General features: G+C 46.1%; 1 protein-coding gene and 1 pseudogene across 2 annotated transcripts in view; both read right to left on the reverse strand.

Annotated features, from left to right (window-relative positions):
* The window catches only part of LOC124556856 (plexin-A4), a 973,893-nt gene that overhangs the window by 300,223 nt on the left and 650,722 nt on the right, over window positions 1-22,948 (reverse strand). The window lies entirely within an intron of this gene.
* LOC124557107 lies at window positions 1,987-2,104 on the reverse strand (annotated as a pseudogene).

Consider the following 22,948-nt stretch of genomic DNA (forward strand, 5'->3'; position numbering starts at 1 on the left):
GTCGTGCGTTATCCTGCTGAAATGTAGGGTTTCGCAGGGATCGAATGAAGGGTAGAGCCACGGGTCGTACCACATCTGAAATGTAACGTCCACTGTTCAAAGTGCCGTCAATGCGAACAAGAGGTGACCGAGACGTGTAACCAACGGTACCCCATACCATCACGCCGGGAGACGAATACAAGCTTCCAACGTGCGTTCACCGCGATGCGACCATCATGATGCTGCAAACAGAACCTGGATTCATCCGAAAAAATGACGTTTTGCCATTCGTGCACCCAGGTTCGTCGTTGAGTACACCATCGCAGGCGCTCTTGTCGGTGACGCAGCGTCAAGGGTAACCGCAGCCATGGTCTCCGAGCTGATAGTCCATGCTGCTGCAAACATCGTCGAACTGTTCCTGCAGATGGTTGTTGTCTTGCAAACGTCCCCATCTGTTGACTCAGGGATAGAGACGTGGCTGCACGATCCGTTACAGCCATGCGGACAAGATGCCTGTCATCTCGACTGGTAGTGATACGAGGCCTCTGGGATCCAGCACGGCGTTCCGTATTGCCCTCCTGAACCCACCGATTCCATATTCTGCTAACAGTCATTGCATCTCGACCTACGCGAGCAGCAATGTCGCGATACGATAAACCGCAACCGCGATAGGCTACAGTCCGACGTTTATCAAAGTCGGAAACGTGGTGGTACGCATTTCTCCTCCTTCCACGAGGCATCCCAATAACGTTTCACCAGGCAACGCCGGTCAATTGCTGTTTGTGTATGAGAAGTCGGTTGGAAACTTTCCTCATGTCAGCACGTTGTAGGTGTCGCCACCGGCGCCAACCTTGTGTGAATGCTCTGAAAAGCTAATCATTTGCATATCACAGCATCTTCTTCCTGTCTGTCAAATTTCGTGTCTGTAGCAAGTCATCTTCGTGGTGTAGCAATTTTAATGGCCAGTAGTGTAAATCGCGGTGACTTCAGTGCAATTACAGTCTTTGATTAAAAGTGTGATTCTTGTTCGTCTCATTGTGTATTTATTTCGATTACGTTCTGTAGTATCCTGCATCACTTCTTTCTATGTATGGTCCAAGTTTCATCGAGCTATGTTACTGGGCAGTCATACATCACGGGAAGGTTACTGTCGTCCTTAAATTTTGCACACCATTGTACTTTCGGTTATGAAGGATGAGTATAGGTACAAAACATTCGGCTGTTGTTAAGCACAGTGTATTCATGGCCTCTTATGCTATCTGATGAACATTTACACGACATTAAATTACACTGCAAACAAGACAGCAGAAGAGGCGCTGTTCATTAGCGGAACTAAATTTAATTCCGTTAATATTACGCGCTACCTCCCTTGTACACACATCCACACACAGTTCTGATGTAGGAAAAACACCTGTCCCGAACGAGTAATTACCGAGTTAACTCGCCCGTAGCTCATCGTATAACTGCGGTCCGATACACAATGGGTGCATAAAACAAATAGCTTGTTTCTAGAGGAACTCTCTACCAATTTCTGTGGACGTCAGCGACCGAGTGGAAGGAAGTCTGTGTAGCGTTCACTGGTCTATGGCCTAATATAGACGCTCTACAGTGTCCAATAAGGATGATTATGCGGCCGATGCGACATGTTAGGAGTTTATTAACTTGTTCGTAAAAGCATACGTGAGCAGAGTGACACAGTCAATTTGACGGCGTCCGTAATGAAAAAGTCAACGCTGTTATCAACCCGAAGGCTTCTTTGAACGCCTACTGGAGGTGCCTTCGGACCGACTTCTCCAGTCAGTTATGACACTCCGTCTTCAGGCCACAAGTGGCCCATCGGGACCATCCGACCGCCGTGTCACCCTCATTGAGGATGCCGATAGGAGGGGCGTGTGGTCAGCACACCGTTCTGCCGGTCGTTATGATGGTTTTCTTGGACCGGAGCCGCTACTAATCGGTCGAGTAGCTCCTCAATTGGCATCACGAGGCTGAGTGCACCCCGAAAAATGGCAACAGCGCATGGCGGCCCGGATGGTCACCCATCCAAGTGCCGGCCACGCCCGACAGCGCTTAACTTCGGTGATCGTACGGGAACCGGTGTATCTACTGCGGCAAGGCCGTTGCCATAGTCAGTTATGGAGCAACATAGAATTCAACGTTGAACCCAAACCACGATGCAAATCGTCATTTTTCACATTAACAAATACTGCGAGAAGTGAAACAACTCACAAGTAGCAAATAGATATCCTAGAACTGATTTCGGATGGAACCTGAGTCCTTTTCATCCGTCTTCTGGCACTTTACATGTTTTCAGCTAACTTTTTATGGATTCCAGTCTTTGTACAAGGTTCTCATTTTTTCATGTAATTTCATTTTATGAGCAACTTTAATATCAAAATTAAGTTTCATAAATAACGAGCGAAACTGCGAGAAGTATTTGACAGAACACTGAACGACCAAAGTCGAAACAAGGCACCTCGAGTACGCGACATTCCTTCAGAATTATTGAGATCCTTGGGATACGCAGCCCTGACTGAACTATCCCACTACTGTTCAAGATACATGAGGCAGGTGAAATACACTCAGACTTCAAGAATTATGTAATGCTGTAATTTCATTTCCCAGGAAGGCAGCTGCTGAAAGGTGTAAATATTACCGAACCATCAGTTTAATAAATCATGGCTGCAAAATATTGACACGAATTATTTACCGAATAATGAAAAAAACTGGCAGAAGCCGACATCGGGGGAATTTCAGTTTAGATTCCGGAGAAATGGAACATGCAAGGCAATACTGACCCTACGACTTCTGTTACAAGGTTGATTGAAGATAGGTCAACTTTCGTTTAGAGCATTTGTAGATTTATAGATAGTATTTGATAATGTTGATTGGAATAAACTCTTTGAAATAAATACAGGGAGCGAAGGGTTATTTACAACTTGTAAGAAATCAGATGGCAGTTATGAAGATTCAAGGGCCAAGAAAGAGAAGCCGTGGTTGAGAAAGCAGTGAGGTAGGGTTAAAGTCTATGCCCTACGTTATTCAGACTGTACACCGAGCAAGTACCAAAAGAAACCGAAGAAAAATTTCAAGAAGGAACTGAAGTTCAGGGAGAAGACACTGTAATTCTGTCAGACAAGACAAAAGACTTCGAAGAGCAGTTCTAGTCTAGGGGACTGATGACCCCCAGATGTTAAGTCCCATAGTGCTTAGAGCCATTTGAACCATTTTAGAACTTGTCTCATTAGCTCTATGTTGGCTTTAGTGTGTGTGTGTGTGTGTGTGTGTGTGTGTGTGTGTGTGTGTTCTTTAATTTTTTGTTTTTTTTTTTTAGTTTTGGTTTTAGGGCGCAAAACTGCTATGGTCATTAGCGCCCGGTCCGTGACTTAGGAAATAGTAAAAAACCGAAAATGGAAACCAGCAGCAATGGGAACGAAACTCAAAAAATTGGAGAAACTAAAAGCAGAAGGAAGACATAAACATCCACTACAGAAAGGGGTTGGTTGTCCTCAAATGAAGCTTCAGATGACTGACGTCATTTCACTGGCACTAATAAACTCGAGAACGCGATCAGCCGAGCGCGTGTCATCTGCTAAAATTGACCATATATCAGGCGACAGCCGTAGACGGGCGCGTAACGGAGTAAAATAGGGGCACTCAATTAAAAGGTGTCTTACCGTCCACAGCTGAGAGCAGTGGGGACAGAGTGGGGAAGGATCGCCGCTTAAAAGGTGTCGATGGCTAAAAAGACAGTGCCCTATCTGGAGTCTAGTTAAAATTACCTCCTCCCGACGACGCGTTCGGGAGGAAGAGGTCCAAGCACAAGGAAGAGCTTTCACGTCCCGCAATTTATTATAGGGAAGTGTCGACCAATGTGCGTGCCATAAAATAACAACACGACGACATAAAACGCTCCGTAGATCGGCGATGGGAATCGTTTGAATAGCTGGCCGAAGAAGAGAGACTGCAGTCTTGACCGCTATATCGGCCGCCTCATTTCCACAGATACCAACGTGTCCCGGGAGCCAGAGGAACGCCACCGAGATCCCCGCCCCCCCCCCCCCCCCCCCCCCCAGGTGGAGCAAGCGCAGGCAGTCCTGAATCCGGGGGACCAGAGGGTGGACAGGGTAAAGAGCTTGGAGACTGAGGAGAGAGCTGAGAGAATCTGAACAGATAACATACTGTATCCGCTGATGGCGGCGGATGTAGTGGACAGCCTGGAGAACAGCGTAAAGCTCCGCAGTATAAACCGAACACTGGTTGGGAAGCCGAAATTGATTTGGGGTGTCGCCAACAATATAGGCACTCCCTACACCAAACGATGTTTTTGAGCCATCAGTGTAAATAAATGTGGCTTCCTTCATTTGTGTACATAGAGCAGAAAATGCCCGACGATAAACAAGTGAACGGGTACCATCCTTGGGAAACTGACAAAGGTCACGGAGCAGGCAGATCCGGGGACGGACCCAAGGCGGTGCTGTACCCCAAGTTGTCAAGAAGGTTTTAGGAAAGCGGAAGGAAAGAGAATGGAGCAGTTGACAGAAGCGTACTCCCGGTGGTAGTAGGGAGGAGGGGCGGCCTGCATACCCTACATCAAAGGAGTCGTCGAAAAAAATGTCATGGGCTGGATTAGCAGGCATGGAAGACAGATGGCTATCAAAACGACTCAGAAGGACTGCTCGCCGATTGGACAGCGGAGGTTCAGCAGTCTCAGCATAAAGGCTTTCCACAGGGCTGGTGTAAAAAGCTGCAGACACTAAACGTAATCCACGGTGGTGGATAGAGTCGAGACGCCGAAAAATAGACGGCCGAGCAGAGGAGTAGACTATGCTTCCATAGTCCAATTTCGAGCGCACTAAGGCGCGATAGAGGCGGAGAAGGACCACTCGGTCCGCTCCCCAGGAGGTACCATTCAGGACACGGAGGGTGTTGAGGGATCGCAGACAGCGAGCCGAAAGATAGGAAACGTGGGAGGACCAGCACAGTTTTCTGTCAAACGTAAGACCCAAGAATTTAGCGACGTCCGAAAACGGAAGGTTGACAGGTCCTAGATGTAAGGAGGGTGGAAGAAACTCCTTACGTCGCCAAAAATTAACACAAACGGTCTTACTGGGAGAAAAACGGAAGCCGGTTTCGATGCTCCGAGAGTGGAGGCGATCGAGACATCCTTGAAGACGTCGTTCAAGAAGGCTGGTCCGTTGAGAGCTGTAGTAGATCGCAAAATCGTCCACAAAGAGGGAGCCCGAGACATCAGGAAGGAGACAATCCATAATTGGATTTATGGCAATGGCAAACAGTACAACACTCAGCACGGAGCCCTGGGGTACCCCGTTTTCTTGGGAGAAAGTACGGGAGAGAGTAGTGTTCACCCGCACTCTAAATGTGCGCTCTGCCATAAATTCGCGAAGAAAAAGGGGCAGCCGACCTCGTAAGCCCCAAGAGAACAGTGTGCGGAGGATGCCTGTCCTCCAACAGGTATCGTATGCTCTCTCCAGATCAAAAAATATTGCTACTGTTTGGCGTTTCCGGAGAAAATTGTTCATGATATAAGTGAAGAGAGAGCAACAAGATGGTCAACTGCAGAACGATGCTTTCGGAATCCGCATTGGGCAGGTGTTAAAAGACTGCGGGACTCCAGCCACCAAGCTAAACGGCAATTCACCATACGCTCCAAAACCTTACATACACTACTCGTGAGAGAAATGGGGCGATAGCTAGAGGGGAGATGTTTGTCCTTTCCAGGTTTCGGAACAGGAACGACGATAGCTTCCCGCCATCGTCTGGGAAAAGTACTGTCGGTCCAAATTCGATTATAAAGGCGAAGGAGGTAACGCAGACTATGGGTTGATAAATGCAGCAACATTTGGACGTGGATACCATCCGGTCCTGGGGCGGAGGAGCGAGAAGAAGAGAGTGCATGTTGGAGTTCCCGCATGGAGAAAACAGTATTGTAGCTTTCGCGATTTTGAGAGGAGAAAGCAAGAGGTCGCACTTCCGCTGCACGTTTCTTCGGGAGAAACGCTGGCGGGTAATTTGAAGAGCTCGAAATCTCAGCAAAGTGCTGACCCAATGAGTTAGAAATTGCGACGGGGTCCACTAATGTATCATGCGCGACAGTGAGCCCAGAGACCGGGGAGAAACTAGGCGCACCTGATAACCGTCGAAGCCGACTCCAAACTTCCGAGGAGGGAGTGAAGGTGTTAAATGAGCTAATAAAGAATTTCCAGCTTGCCTTCTTGCTATCGCGGATGACGCGACGGCATCGCGCACGGAACTGCTTATAGCGGATACAGTTGGCCAAAGTAGGATGGTGGCGGAAAACGCGAAGAGCACGTCGCCGCTCACGTATTGCGTCACGGCACGCCTCGTTCCACCAAGGAACTGGGGGGCGCCGGGGCAATTCGGAGGTGCGTGGTATTGAACGTTCCGCAGTTGTAAGAATAAAGTCGGTAATATGTGTGACCTCATCGTCGACGCTGGGAAAGTGACGGTCATCGAATGTCGCTAGAGACGAAAAAAGTGTCCAATCGGCTTGGGCAAACTTCCAGCGTCGCGGGCGCATATATGGCAGTTGAGGCTGCAGGCTAAGGACACATGGAAAGTGGTCATTCGAGTGTGTATCATCAAGGGCGAACCATTCGAAGCGCCGAGCTAGCGGAACAGTACCGACCGAAAGGTCCAAATGAGAGAAATTTGTCGTGGAGGCAGACAAAAATGTAGGGACCCCAGTGTTGAGGCAAACTAGATCCGCTTGGTGGAAGACGTCTAGCAATAGTGAGCCACGCGGACAAGGATGTGGAGATCCTCAAAGCGGGTGGTGGGCACTGAAGTCCCCAACCAGCAAAAAGGGGGGTGGAAGCTAACCAAGAAGATGAAGGAAATAAGCTTGTGCCATTGGTGTGGACGATGGAATGTATACAGTACAAAGAGAAAAGGTATATCCAGAAAGGGAAAGACGGACAGCAACAGCTTCGAAGGAAGTGTTTAAGTGGATTGGGAGATAGTGGCGAGTATCATGGAGAAGAATCATGAGTCCTCCAAGGGCTGGAGTGCCTTCAACAGAGGGGAGATCAAATCGGACGGACTGAAAATTGGGGAGAACAAAGCGGTCATGGGGACGCAGCTTTGTTTCCTGAAGACAGAAGATGACCGGCGTGTAGGATCGTAAGAGGATCGACAATTCATCCCGATTGGCTCGAATGCCGCGGATATTCCAGTGGATAATGGACATAGGGTGAACAGAAAATGGAGGAATGTGACCAAGGTTGCCGTCAACTCAACGACTGCTCAGAGCTTGCGACCGACAGCATGGAATGGCATTCAGCCGAAGGCAGAAGATCCTGATCCATAGGTTGTTCAGGAGCAGCTCCTGCCACCAGCGATCGGCCGGTTGATCGGCCGCCAGCAGTGCGCCTCGGCGACGCAGAAGACGGCCGACGGCGATTTCCGCCAGGTGGTGCTGTAGATGGGACACGCCTTGGTGGAGAAGGAGATGAACTGGGTTTCTTAGTAGCCTTCTTGGAAATATGTTGTTCAGATGAAGGAGGAACCGATGGTTGTGAAGTTGAGGTACGTAAAAAATCTTCACGAGTATGCTCTTTTTTCGAAGTCTTGGTGTCTGACTTTTGGGCTCGAGATTTAGCAGAACCCGATGAAGGGTGAGCCATAGAGTGGGCAGGCGAAAGTGGTGAGGTTGAACGGGCGATCTTTGCGCTGGCCGATCTGACTACCGTGACACTAAAGGTGAGGTCGCAAGTCTGCGTGGCCGCCTCCTTTGTTGGCCGAGGAGAAGTAAGGACAGTGCTGTATTTTCCTGTCTGAGGCACGGTGGGCTGTCGACTGGCGAATAATTTTCGAGCAGCAAAGGTCGACACCTTTTCCTTCACTCTGATTTCCTGGATGAGCTTTTCGTCTTTAAAAACGGGGCAATCTCGAGAGGAAGCAGCGTGGTCACCCATACAGTTGATGCAGCGAGGGGATGGAGGTGGAGTGATGTTTGTGTCAACCCTTTTCATAACTCTATGAACAGCCGTTACGCCCTGGTCAGACAGGAAGTGCTGAATTTCATCGTCAGACAATCCATCGAGGGAGCGTGTATAAACGACTCCACGCGAGGAATTTAAAGTGCAGTGCGCTTCAACCCGGACAGGGAAGGTGTGGAGCAGTGAAGGACGCAGCAATTTTTGTGCCTGGAGGGCACTGACTGTTTCTAACAACAAGATGCCATTCCGTAATCTGGAACAAGACTTTACAGGACCTGCAACTGCGTCGACACCTTTCTGAATAATGAAAGGGTTGACTGTGGAGAAGTCGTGACCTTCGTCAGACCGAGAAACAACAAGGAACTGTGGCTGAGACTCAGTGAACTTACGCTTGTGAGGAGACATAGTGGAAGGTGAGGAAACCATTGCGGAAGAATCCCCCATGATTACCGGCGTCTCTGATGGCGCGCTCCTCCCTTGTGGGGGCCCTCTCTGAGGGCATTCCCACCTTAGGTGATTGGTCACACCTCAGGTCACACCTCCCGACAAACGGACAGAGGGACCAATCGGCACTTTCGGAAGGTATCAGCTCGGGTAATCACCCCTCCCTGGGCCTGGCCGTTACCAGGGGGTACGTACGTGTCCTACCTGTCTACCCGGGGCGGGGAATTACGCGTTACCCCGTCACCGGCTACGCACAAAAATGCGTGGGTCGGCCTTCAGACACGCACAGGGAGGAAGAAAGAGAAAGGGAAAAACAAAGAAAGGGAAAGGAAAGAAGAGAGGTCTCAAACGCTGCAGCAGAGAAAAGGGTAAAGAGAAGAGGTAAGGAAAAGAGAAGGACAAAGGGAGGATGAAGACATACAAGCAGAGAAGGCGAAGAATGAGTTATATTTACGAGCGTCCGGACGTAGGCACAAACCATACTCCCAGAGGGGGAGAAAGGGAAGGAAAGAGCCAGAGGTGATGGGAGGAGGGGGCGAAGATGGGGGATAGGGAAGGATGCGGAAAGGGAAGGTATGCAGCCCGGAATGGAAGGAAGGCCACATTAGCTCGGGGTCCCGTGCTCGCTACGCACGTATCCACAATAGAGTTGTGGACCCCCTAAGGGGGGGGGGGGGGGTGTTCTTTAAAGCTCAGCGATTCCAGTCACCGACTAATTTTTGGTACTCCGCTGGGAAAAGTGTACATCATCGTGTTCGCCACTGCGGGTCTCTAGCATATTGTCAGACTTCGATAAACTTGTGTGGACTACTACACGGTCCAACAATTTGTCCTCACTAAAAGTCAAAGCTTTGCCTCTTTGATTCGACATTTGGCCGGAAAATAAGGAATAGACATTATAGCGCATTACAGACAGGTTTTCTTCCACACTGCAACAAACGACAGTCTTACAGCACGAATAACCAGTGCTACCAACTCATAAACATGCTGAGTTTCTATCATTTACACAACCTTCTGTATTTGCGTACACACTTGTTTTTCCAGATACGAAAGATGCTACATCAGCCGTCAAAATCAGTCAGTGAAGAGCTTCAGGCACGAAACAGTCTTTGTTATCCTGACTGTCATAATGAAATAGCCAAATCCTGCGAGTACAACAATAATGTACTTTGCTGAAGAGCTAAACACAGTATGTTAGCTGGGGAACAACCTTCGTACAGTGTACGAAAACTGTAGATTGGGACTTAGCATCTATTCCACAATGCCAGGTCTTGTACGCGATGACATCTCGGTCGGCGAATGATTCCAGTCCAGGTAGAGAAGCGTTCTCACATCGGACGATAGCTAGTGTGAACCATCCACTTCCAGTATTCCCTGTGCCTGCATCCAAACTGAAATTGACTCGACATCCTTGTACACTGTCAATAACTATCTAAAATAACATCTAACCTCGCTAGTACGTGATTACGAAGTCTTCCTCGGATAGTTGATTAGAGACAGTCAACACTGGAATCAATAGTGTTACAGAGGTTGATAAGAGAGAGAAACTGCCATGATCCCACTGCAACTGACAAGCGGTTGAAGTATTTAGTGAAAGCCTAAACGAGAATTGGCAGACTGGGAGCTGAATCGGATCGGTCTTGAGATAAGAATTCAGTGTTTTAAGAATACGGTATCGAGTTCAGCCTTGCTCGTGTGTACGCCAAAATTTACTCTAATATTCGTGATTAACGTAACATTATCGAAGACTAACTTTGTAGAACGACGGTTATTGCGCACATCTGTGGTATATTGTCCTCTCACCGTTCTCTTTGATGATGGCTCACTAGAAAAGGGCTTTGAGACGCTTTTAGTCGTACCTTAAAATGTTTTTTCTATTCGTTCCGACGCACGCATGTTTCTCCGTAACGAAAACTCTCAAGTAGTACTATTCACTTTACTCCTTTCTTGGACTATGGAAAGAGGAACAGGAAAACTTGTATCAAGTGACCCACACCGTAAGCTGAGACCGTCTCAGAAAAACCGATAAAACTGAATTTATTATAACTTCTCCCGTGTCTTGAGTGCACGACTTAAGCTGACGAGTTATGCTTATTACAACGGACAGGTACGGAGCAGCGACAGTTGCTAGGATCGTTTTCGCGTGGCAAGGTCATTGTTAGCCACAAAAACTTAACAGCAGAGGGTTTCGAAGGGCGTTAGAAGTCACGCCAACGAAGGAGCGAAGGAAAGTGAAGGTGCTGACCAGCGCTAGTCGTAGCTGACCTCAGAAACCACGTCTAGTGGTTGGTGGTGATCACTCCAGTGACAATCGTAATGGTGATGACAGTTTGGTTAAGTAGCACTTTGAATTTTAACCTAATATTTAGGAGTGCGCAAAAACACGAGCGCAGGGCGTGAGCATTCGCGTTTGCAAGTGAAAGGCAAACGGAATGTGTGGTGTCACAAGGCTTAGGCCTGTCCCACCCCTCATTAAATCGACCAAGACTTATACGAATAATCGTAAGAACAGTTATTATTATTGTTATTATTATTATTATTATTATTATTATGTTCTTTAAGTTTGTTTTTGGGTTTTCAGAAATACTGTGGGAAGAAAGTTTATTTATGTTGCAGATAACGTGGAAGACGTTGCCCAACGATCACCACGAAAGTTCGACGTAGCGGCAAGTGGGCAAGCAATAAAACGAATGCTGCACACTACCGCGAGCCATGGAAGAGCCTGGGCCGCGAGGGCGTCGAGCTTCCTAGGTCGTTGTTGGACAACGTCAAAGGAAGAGATGTTCTGCTTTCTCTTGGTAAACAGATCAATCGAGTCTTTAAAGGTTCATGTAAAACGTATAGGCGGGTGACACATTAGGTGGGACCCGATGTCTGTAATACTTCCACAGTTATTAAAAAGTTGTGAAACGGCAAAACCAATAGTTCATCATTTATACAGGGTGTTACAAAAAGGTACGGCCAAACTTTCAGGAAACATTCCTCACACACAAATAAAGAAAAGATTTTATGTGGACATGTGTCCGGAAACGCTTAATTTCCATGTTAGAGCTCATTTTAGTTTCGTCAGTATGTGCTGTAAGTTTTCACAATAAACATGTGTGGGCTGACGAGATTCCGCACGCAATTGTGCAATCACGTCATAAACACAGATTTTCTGTGAACGTTTGGGCAGGCATTGTTGGTGATGTCTTGATTGGGCCCCATGTTCTTCCACCTACGCTCAATGGAGCACGTTATCATGATTTCATACGGGATACTCTACCTGTGCTGCTAGAACATGTGCCTTTACAAGTACGACACAACATGTGGTTCATGCGCGATGGAGCTCCTGCACATTTCAGTCAAAGTGTTCGTACACTTCTCAACAACAGATTCGGTGACCGATGGATTGGTAGAGGCGGACCAATTCCATGGCCTCCACGCTCTCCTGACCTCAACCCTCTTGACTTTCATTTATGGGGGCATTTGAAAGCTCTTGTCTACGCAACCCCGGTACCAAATGTAGAGACTCTTCGTGCTCGTATTGTGGACGGCTGTGATACAATACGCCATTCTCTAGGGCTGCATCAGCACATCAGGGATTCCATGCGACGGAGGGTGGATGCATGTATCCTCGCTAACGGAGGACATTTTGAACATTTCCTGTAACAAAGTGTTTGAAGTCACGCTGGTACGTTCTGTTGCTGTGTGTTTCCATTCCATGATCAATGTGATTTGAAGAGAAGTAATAAAATGAGCTCTAACATGGAAAGTAAGCGTTTCCGGACACATGTCCACATAACATATTTTCTTTCTTTGTGTGTGAGGAATGTTTCCTGAAAGTTTGGCCGTTCCTTTTTGTAACACCCTGTATAGATAAAAAGTAGTAAAGATATAGGAAAGGAAGAGTTGCGGCGTCAGAACGAAAAGAGATACATCGCTCAGCAACTAAGAAGGACGTAAACATCGGGCGTTACGTGGTGAAAACAAATCAACTGATAAAATAGTTAGTCTGTAATTAAGCATAAAGCCGGCCGGAGTGGCCCTGCGGTTCTAGGCGCTACAGTCTGGAACCGGGCGACCGCTACGGTCACAGGTTCGAGTCCTGCCTCGGGCATGGATGTGTGTGATGTCCTTAGGTTAGTTAGGTTTAATTAGTTCTAAGATCTAGGCGACTGATGACCACAGCAGTTAAGTCGCATAGTGCTCAGACCCATTTGAACCATTAAGCATAAAGCCACGTAACACTGCAAATGAAAGACTCAACTGTGTGTGTGTGTGTGTGTGTGTGTGTGTGTGAGAGAGAGAGAGAGAGAGAGAGAGAGAGAGAGACTCGGATGCAGAAGGGACATAATGTGACAGGCAACAAATACTTTAGGGACGTCATTTAACAGCAATAATAGACATACCGTAGATCGGCTTGGTGAAGTATGCTTTTGTAGGCAGAGCGACGAGTTCCCGGGCAGATGTAGAAGTTGGTACAGTGGCTTATTGGCGGGAGCGCGGGCAAGTCGCCGCTAGCCGCTTGCTGGTGTTCATGACAGCTTCTAATTAGTACAGCTGTCTGTGCTCCCGCCGGACTTTGATGTACTGCCACAGATGAGCTTCGCTGTCTCCACCTGCTACTGCCGCAGCCTTCTAGGAATTTGAGGCAGCACCTCATCGCTGGCACTTTAACTTTATCTATCCGCCACGTACAGACGTCGCTTCCAATTTACGTTGTATCACGCAATATGTGAAAAACTGTAACGGATTAGTGCTGCAGGTAGTGTACTTTATGTTTTGCAATACTTGCTTTCAGTTCTCTACATTAACGTTTCTATGACTACCTTCGATCAACGGCTACTCCACCATACATGGTCATTATCGTACCAAGTGATATAAAAGTTTAACACGTGGTGAAAGCTCTCTTATCTGTCGTAATATCTTCGACATGAAAATTTCATGTTGCTGTGCTATGGAATACTGCTGAATACGAACAGAAAATGCAGTTGATTCTTGGTAACTGCCAAATTACTAGAAAGTTCGTTCTTAAGTCCGTCTCTGTTCTTCCTGTCTTCGTTCCACTCGGCCACGAATGAGGAACGCACGAGCAGAAGGCATGGAAATATATAGAAAGTCTAGCAATTGTTCAAAAATATTTTCACGAAATCATCTGTGGGGCATTTTACTTAGAATGGAATCTAAGTGTGCTGTTTAGACCTCTCTTGGAAGAAATCTTATCCTCATGGATACCAGAACCACTCCACAGTCAAAAATGCTACAAAAACGCCCTTGCTCTCCCTTTTTTTCTAAGTTCACTCAAAGCTAGGTTTTTCTTCCTTGTTTTGCATTTGCTCTCAAAAGCTGTAACGTAACTCCATGGTCTTTTAAGTTTAATTGTGAGTCTGATTACATGTGGTAATGGAACAAAAATACGCTTTTTTGCAGCTCCGATTTATAAGACTATGGCCATTCTTGTATTAGAGGTAATACACTGTGTGTGTGTGTGTAAGTAAAATAAAGAGGAGGAGATAACGAAGGTCAGTACCCCACTCTGTTTCCTCTCTGTTCCCTCTCTCGTCTTGCTCCTGCAATACGCTTATGTGTTAAGCACGTGCCAATGATGAACTGCCGAGTGAATAATTCCACTGAATAATTATGTATGTCTCACGGGAGGCGTGCCAGAGGTAAGTCCCTGCACTCGCACTATCCTCTGTGGCTCAGATGGATAGATTGTCTGCCATGTAAGCAGGAGATCCGGGGTTCGAGTCCCGGTCGGGGCACACATTTTCAACTGCCCCCGTTAACGTATATCAACGCCTGTATGCAGCTAGGGGTATTCGTTTCATTGTAATTATGTAATCTACAACCGGACAGTATATCTAGCGTGCTAGCTGACCAACAAACACGCAGACCACCCCAAAAATCGTGCGTATTGGACAGTTACGCGCTTGTTATGCTACCCAGATGCGTCCTAGAAATTATTCACTTGCTTGTGCATCGTGTAGCACGGGCTCTGAAATACAGAACGATTCAATAGTTCTATTACAGGCTTTAGGGGTTGTACAGATGGCGTAGTACATGAAGTTTTCAAAACGAACCGAATTCGGGAATTGTACACTTTAGATGTAAAATCACTTTGGAGATCGGATCACTTTCCAATCTCCCGCTTCACGGTACGCACACAAACTGAGAAGACAGCGCCGTCGTGAGTCTCTGTTGTGATTATGAAATCACATAACACCTTCGTCCGACTACAAGATCGTCTGCGAGAAATTGTTACATCTGAAACTGGGAGGACTGCCTGTGGTGCTCCACGGATGCGCTGCACCTTCAACTTTGGTCGATTTGAGGGAGCCGGCGAAACAGTGAAATCATCAATTCCATCGGATTAGTGGAGGACGGGGAAGGAAATCGGCTGTGGCCTTTCAAAGGAACAATCCCGGCATTTGCCTAAAGCTATTTACGGAAATCACGCAAAATCTAAATTAGGATGGCCGGCCGTGGGTTTGAACAGTCATCCTCCCGAATGCGAGTCGAGTGTGGTAACCACTGCGCCACCTCGCTCGTCACGTCCACGAGAACCCGAGGGCGAGTACTTCAAAACATTGCCCGTGCCATGTGCTCCTAATAGCACACAGATCACAGCTCACTGTCTCTGCTGTGTGCGTACTGTGAAGCGGGCGATTTGCAAGTGATCCGATCCTCAAACAAGCCAAACTCATTCCAGATATCCAGTGCCAACTGTTAGTGTTTATAAAACGTGGTGCACAAAATCAGTAATAGTACTGAACAGGATTTGTTTGCACCAGCGATTTAATGAAATTCTATGTCTACAGAGCTCTTGACGACAAATCTTACACAGCACTTGAGCCAAATAGCCTGAAAGCAATGCATGTTAACAATAAAACTCCTGTTGTACGTAGCAAAATGCTCACTCTACCGACATTCCTACTATGTAACTGCGTCAGTGGGTTGCGTGTTGAGGCTGAAGTTCCTAATGAAGAGCACATGAAGTATGTGCAGCTCATCCGATAATAATTAAATTGTGAAAATACCCAAAACGCATTTTGGACATATTATACACAGCAGGATCAGCTTCTCATAAAGTTGGAAAGGCGGCGCATTGTTTGTTTGTCTGTCTATCTGTCTGTCTGAAGGATGTTGTCCACAATGCAGCTGTGTAGCACATCTGAACTGCCTATGTCAAAGCCAAACTAATGCAGTGGGCCGGCCATGTGGCCCGGATGGAGGATGAAAGATGGCCTCGGAAGCTCCTGCATTTCACACCGACAAGAAAGAGACCGCCAGGGAGACCCAAGAAGCGTTGGATGGATGGACTCCATGAAGATTTAAACCAAGTGTCAATAGATGTGAACGGATGGCGGATAGCAGCAATGGACAGAATACAGTGGAAGAGGAAACTTGTAGAGCGTGCGGTCCACTGGGCCTGATCACGTAGTAGTAGTAGTAGTAGTTGGATGCATCAGTCGAAGGCTGATATACTACGCGCCAAGCAAATGTACTGCATTCGTGCAAGCGCGTCACCCCATACCAATGGCCGGACATTGGTAACTGATGAGCTATGAATAAGAAAAACTCGCAAGTATGCTGGAGCACAAACAGGCACACTTAGATGGGTTCATAACGTGTTGACAGCTAGTGCCACATAATTTACAGCGATGAATTTGTTTTCAGAATGACCACAGATGACGGCTATGTGCACATATCTCGCCGTCACGGGTAAAGCATTCCGTCAGTGTTGTGGAGTAAAGATAACGACTTGCTGTGGGCTGAATTAGACTAACCACTGATTCGTGGGACTGTCAATGGAAAAGCGATACGTCATAGGCTTCCTGCTTACACTAACGTAATTTTATCTTCGATATGATAGCATCCTGACATAATTTCCCAGCAACATTACGCTCGACAACAGGTAGTATGTACGTCTACAGAAGACCTAAATCATGCTGAGCTATTTCCATGGCTGATCCATTTTCCTAAGAAGAGACCGAGCGAGATGGTGCAGCAGTAGTAGACTGGGCTTGCATTCGGGAGAACATCGGTTCAGATCCACAACAGGATGTTCAGACTTAAGTTTTTAGTGGTTTCCCTAAATTGCTTATAGAAAATGTCGAGGCGGTTCCTTTCAAAAGGGCACATCCGATTTCTTTCACTTATCCTTCTCCAGTCCGAATTTGCACCCCACCTCTAACGACATCGTCGACGACTGTGCATTAAGGCATTACCATCTTTGCAATTGTAAGTAAATAAGCCTCTGGCTGCAAGGATGGCTTTTAATTTGTTTAGTGGATAATCGATTTCCGGACTACCAGTCCCTTCTTCAGATGAACTTGTTCACATGGCAAAATTCTCGAAAAATTACATTACATCAGTGCATATACAACATAACAGCATCACTCGTCTAATATTATTTTACAGGCTGTCAGGCCTACCAGTTATAAAATAAGATTGAAGTTCAGATTATACACGAAATCACAATTACTAATAGTTATAGGCCAAATACTAATATTGTCCATTTGGAATAAAACAGTATTCATTACATCTTACAAAGAGTCCCTCCTATTTCTTATCACAGTTTTCGCTCAAATTTATGGTATATGCAGAGCTTGGCCAGAAATGTGAGAAGTGCAAGTGCCCGATGATCAAGCATTTAGAAAAATAAAACATTCTGACGCGGGTCGGGTGACACATGAGCCATTTATGCTAACGTAGCTTCGAGCCACTGGTTAGCGTGTGACCGTACAAGCTGTGGGGAGAAATTAGAGCGGCAGTTTCCAGCCGCAGATCCCGTGCCTGCCGGTTGCTATGGGAACATTGCGAGCTGCTAGCGTTTACGGAGCCTTGGAAAAACCAGAGCGGACGCTTGGCAGGGACGCATATGGCCTTATCTGCGCTCTTGGAGAAATTTATATGCCACTGAAAAATTTATGAAAACACATCTAAGAGTGACCCGGAGGTGCGAGTTGGCACTCATGGGCAGAAAAATATGTAAAACTAAATTATCCAGACGCGCAACAGAATAATAGTTTAAAAGTTATTGTCGTCTTAAAAATTGTAAATTTGTGAACGTTAAAAAGCTAATATCTCGGCAATGCTTTGGCCGATTTATATGAAGAAAGTGTCTACGGATACGGCTAGTACAGCTGCATCGAGCAGTTATAGCCGATTTAGCATAGTGTGTACCATTTTTGAATGACAGGTCGGAATACGGGATTCGACAAAGAGAAACTGTTTTTGGTAATACGTAAGTTTAAACAGACGAAACTAGCGGCAGCATTCTAAAGTTAAAAGAGGTAGATGAGTAAGTATGTATTTTTATTTATTTATGTTTAGTGTAAAAAATCTAGGATAAGCAAAATCACCCCACAAGAACATTATTTGTGAAAAAACGGTGGCAGATACAAAAAAATTGGATTTTACATTGTTATTGCTCGGAAGAATTTCCATATTTTTCAATATTTCATATATGTTTGTGTGTTTGGTTTTAGAATATTCGTAATTTTTAGTTACGCAGTCGTTTCGAGGGTGGATAGGGCGGCCATCTTTGAGGACAGCTGGTTCTGGGCGACGCTAAGAGCCGGACGTACCGCGTATCTAGGAGTAGTAGTGGGTTGGTAGCCACGTTCGAAAGCGATCAAGTGGAGCGCAATATAGAGGTTTAGGACAGCAGACAAGAATGTATTCTGTGAAGTGTGAGCATATTGTCGAGTGTCGCGCTCGCGACATATGAATTTTACAGTGAACTGTTGTAGCATCAGTTCTTAACGACCGCCCTTACGTAAAAGCCCCTCAGACTGCATTTTAAGTGTTTAGTGAATATACTGAAGAAAAATAAACTACTTGTTCAAATTATAAATCAACGTGAGTGATTCAGTATTTTAAATTTCATCGCAATACCTGCCTGCGTTGTATTGTTATATTTTATTTCAGCTTAAAAATTGAGTTTACGACACGTGTGAGCTGGCAACCTGTGACGAAAAGCGTAGCCAAAGACCAGCCACATCTCTGGGCCACTCAATTAAGCTGAGTGTAACAAAAGTATATATTTTCGTGCCATTGCACGTGGGGGCTCGAGCCACACTATTTAAACTTCAATGCGCTTGGGGAAGAGTACAGAACGGTAAAACGAAGGTCATGCGGCCAGTCTCTAGGAGGAAACTACTTTTTTATTTCAGGTTTTAAGTTACTTGCACAGCAAATAAACCGAAATAATGCTCAATATATTGTATTTATTAATAAGGGATAGGCAAAACAAAATTTGGGACTACAAACAATTTCCAAGAAAGGATTGTAGCCTAATAATGGCGTCCACGAGGGCTCTGCCAATAACTTTCCAAGAAGGGATTGCCAGATCCAAAATCGATTATGCATTGAAGATTTTAAAAGCTGTCCTTGAAGAAGACAGGGGTTTAGCGTCTCGTCGACTTCGAGGTCGTTAGAGACGGAGCACAAACTGGGACTGTTTCAAGGATGGGAAAGGAAATTGGCCACGCCCTTTCAAAGGAACCATCCCGACATTTTCTTGTGGCGATTTAGGGGAATTGCGTGAATTTGAACCGTCGTCCCGAATGCGAGTCCAGTGTGCTAACCACTGCGCCACCTCGCTCTACTTTTGGTATAGGGACGAGTTGCTCTGATTCTCCGGCGCGGTGAGAAACTGCAAATTTTAGACAGCTGCAAACCACACACAATTGTCTTGTACGCATCATTAGACTCAATCGTGCAATTAAGGCTCGATATTGTTTCTGTCACTGGGTAGTCACTCTTGATCGACCGTATACTGACGTACAACGAATATTTATTGTGTCGCCGAAGCCTTCAGAAATGACACTCCGCAGCACATTCAGTTTCGCTGAGTTGACTGCGGTCTGTGTCTGGTTAGACATATTTCTACAATTGGCTACACCAAAATTTCCAGCAACATTCCTCAAGTACGTTTTGTCGGGTAGCAGAAGCGAACAAATTTTCAGAATGAAATTATACTACCCATAACACAATCTTTGTACGCTGCCATGCGCTGGTCTCGGCCGGCAAATCGGTTGTAGAAAACTGCAATGACACATTCTCAAACTGAAGTTCTACAACAGCAAGAAGTGTAAACATGATCCGCAGCCAATGAAAATTCGACGACCGTACCACCCGCTCATATCGCCAGCACACACCACAGTTATAGGCTTCCGGCTTCATGCACCAGCAATATAACGATACACACCTACCGGTAGGAATTTTTTTTTTTCCCTTGCTTTCAATCTCGCGCTTCAATTCTAGGAAGCTAATATTTACCCTTCAGGAGAGACATTTACACAAATATTTCACATTAGTTATACTGGTACAAGTATGGGAGGGCCATCAAATAAAGCGAAGCCCAATGTACAACAGGAGTGCAGTGAGTGTAAACCGTAAAATTACAAACATCAACACACACACACACGAAATGCAGAAACTGTGGCACAGCTACTGCATCCGCTATGCAACTAGCGGGAACAGACTGCATACTACGGTCGTCACAGCCCACTCGTTCAATAAAAAGCAAAAAGTGAACGGTATGAAGTATAATGGGGAAGAGAGAATTTCTGCAAATTGTATATTTTCTAACAAGCGTCTGCCAAGCATAATTTTTCTTGTCTGTACGCGAAGATAGTTTATCCTACTATGGCTTCATTTTACACTTAGCAACCCACATAAAAAGTACACGAGCTAGAACAGTGGACATCAAATTTCTTTGAGGACTAATTTGACGCGTTACGGTGCTGAACCGTCACTAGCCAGTGAAGTTTATTCATTCAGGCAGGTACATTACAAAACACGCCCACACATTTAACTTATAAATGCAGGTAAAATGATGTTCTTGCTGCCTTCACATGGAAGAGTGAACTGACGCAGTACTCCAAGTTTCTCTATCCTCTACAAACCACTCCATCTTTGCATAACTACTGCAGCCTACATCCAGACTAGTCAAGTCTCAATACCCCTCTACAATTTTATCTCCCCTACCCTATCCCTTCCCCACACATACATTTCGCTCCAGTACCAAACTGACAATTCCTTCATGCCTCTGGATGTGTCCTATCGACCGATCCCGCAGTACAGTTGTGTCAAATTTATTTCATTCGCTACCTCTTCATTAATTGTAATAATATATTCTTCAGTATTCTTCTGTAGCATCACATTTCAAAAGTTTCTGATCTCTCCTCTTCTTGCGTAAACTGTTTATCATCCACGTTTCACCTCCAGACAGTAACCTCACGAAAAGATTACCTAACGTCTGAATTTATATTCGATGTTAACAAATAACTCTTTTTTTTAAAAAACGTTTCCATGCTATTGCTAATCTGCATTTTATGTCATCCCTACTAAGGCCATCAGCAATTATTTTGTTGCCGAAATAGCAACAATCTTTGACTACTTTTTGTGTCTTATTTCCTAATTTAATTCCTTCAGCATCGCTGATTTATGGTAATTAGACTACACTCCACTACTCTTGTTATACTTTTCATGATACTCATCTAACAGCCCTTTTCAAGACACTATCCATTCTCTTCAACTGCTGTAACTCCTTTGCCATCTCTGGCAGAATTACGTCATCGGCTAAGCTCTAGTTTGTATCTCACCTCGCCCTTTTCCAAATTTCTCTTTGCTTTCTTTTACTGCTTGCACAATGTTCATATTATAGCTGCCGTGTAGTTTCCGTAAAAGTTGTGAATAACGTTTCACTCTCGGTATTTTAACCCTCCTACATTCACAGTTTCGAAGAGCCAATTCCTGTCAACACTGACAAAGCCTTCTCTAAATTTACCAATGTTATAAACGTAGGTTTGCCTTTTTTTCATTCTGTCTTCTAAGAAAGTTATACACTTATAAGGGAATCAATTAGAGAGAGAGCTCCAGTCGCTGCGTGTCACGTGACTATATGTCGTCAGACCTCGTATCGGCCTAGGCGTGGCAGCCGTGCGGGGTATGGGAAAGGCGTCCGATATCAACGCATTTGATAGTGGGCGGAAAGATGGTCGCACAGCCACTGGTCTTCTCAGGCGCCACCGTTTCGAGGGTGCACCGTACACACACTGATCTCGGAGTCAAACACAGCCGTTAACTACGTCCAGATGACTGAAATCGCTATCCACTTGCGTAAATTGTGTAAAAGTGGGGAGACTAACCGAAGTGCTGCTGGTCAGTGCTGGTCAACAACAAATGATTATCAACCATACCAATACGAGAGACAACCTCGCCATCGGCTAAAAAAGCCATCATCTCGCATCTCTGCCAACCAACACAGTATTATGGCAACTTGCTTAAATGGGTGTTGGTCTACCTTTGCAACGTCGTACAACACGAATCCTAAGTGGCGGGGATTCGACGAATCTTTCGTACGTTTCCAGAGAGACTGGGCACCAGACAGCTACGCAGAGGTCACAAAATCACCGTACATTATTGGAAAGGAGTTTGTGAGCGTGAAGATGGCGCCCGAAAGCGTCCAAGGTTTCATCCATCGGGTCCAGATGAGACGAATTTGGTGGTCAAGACATCGACGTGTGTGCATTATCATGCTCCTCAAACCACTGCAGCATGATTTTGATCAGCTGACACAGAGATTTATCTTCATGGAAGACACCATCGCTGCCGAAGAAGACATCACCCATGAATGGATGCAAGCGGTCCGCAAATATGTTCAATTAGTCACAGCAATCATGGAGCCGTCGACTGCTTCCATAGGTCCCACGGGGTCGCACGTGAATGTGCGCCATAGCAGTATAATTCCCCACCGACCTGAGTCCGCGGCGAAGTGCGTGTCGTTAGGTCAACATAGGAACACACAGGGGCTGCTGCTTTGGAGCTCCACGTTGAACAACCTGAGCCGAATGATGAGCTCCGAAATAACTGTGTCTGCACCAGTGCTGCACTCTGTTGTCAGATCTTCAACAGATCGCCGCCTGTCCCACTTGACACAGCGGTAAAGCCTCCACGTTCTGTGCTAAGGCGTGAAGGTAAACCACCTTGTCCCTTACTGCTGGTGTGACCGTCCTTAAACAACTTTTCATACATGCTCACGACAGTATCATGCCAACAGCCGACGGGCTTCGCCATTTCCGAGGTTCGCTTTCCCAGCCTCGGGCTATAGCAATCCGCCCATTGTCAATGTCATGTTTTTCAGTGGATTTTTCCATTTGCGTCCCGTATTATCGCCAGAATGATTCCCTATTCGTCCACCGGCACGGTAGCTCAGCGTGTTCGGTCAGAGGGCCGCTTGTGATCTGGAATAAAAAAACTGAGTAAAGGAATCAACGATCAACTTGAACGGACGCCATGTGACGTCCGCACAGACCAAACGCAACGAACTATACTGAACAAAATGAAATTAACAAAATGGGCAGGCGACGGAATGTCATACCTAACGGCCCGGGTTCGATTCCCGGCTGGGTCAGAGATTGGATGTTGTGTTGTCCTTGTTGTTGTTGTTGTCGTCAGTCCTGAGACTGCTTTGGTGCAGCTCTCCATGCTACTCTATCCTGTGCAAGCTTCTTCATCTCCCAGTACTTACTGCAACCTACATCCTT

Source organism: Schistocerca americana, chromosome X (genome assembly GCF_021461395.2).
Source record: "Schistocerca americana isolate TAMUIC-IGC-003095 chromosome X, iqSchAmer2.1, whole genome shotgun sequence".
NCBI classification, from domain to species: domain Eukaryota; kingdom Metazoa; phylum Arthropoda; class Insecta; order Orthoptera; family Acrididae; genus Schistocerca; species Schistocerca americana.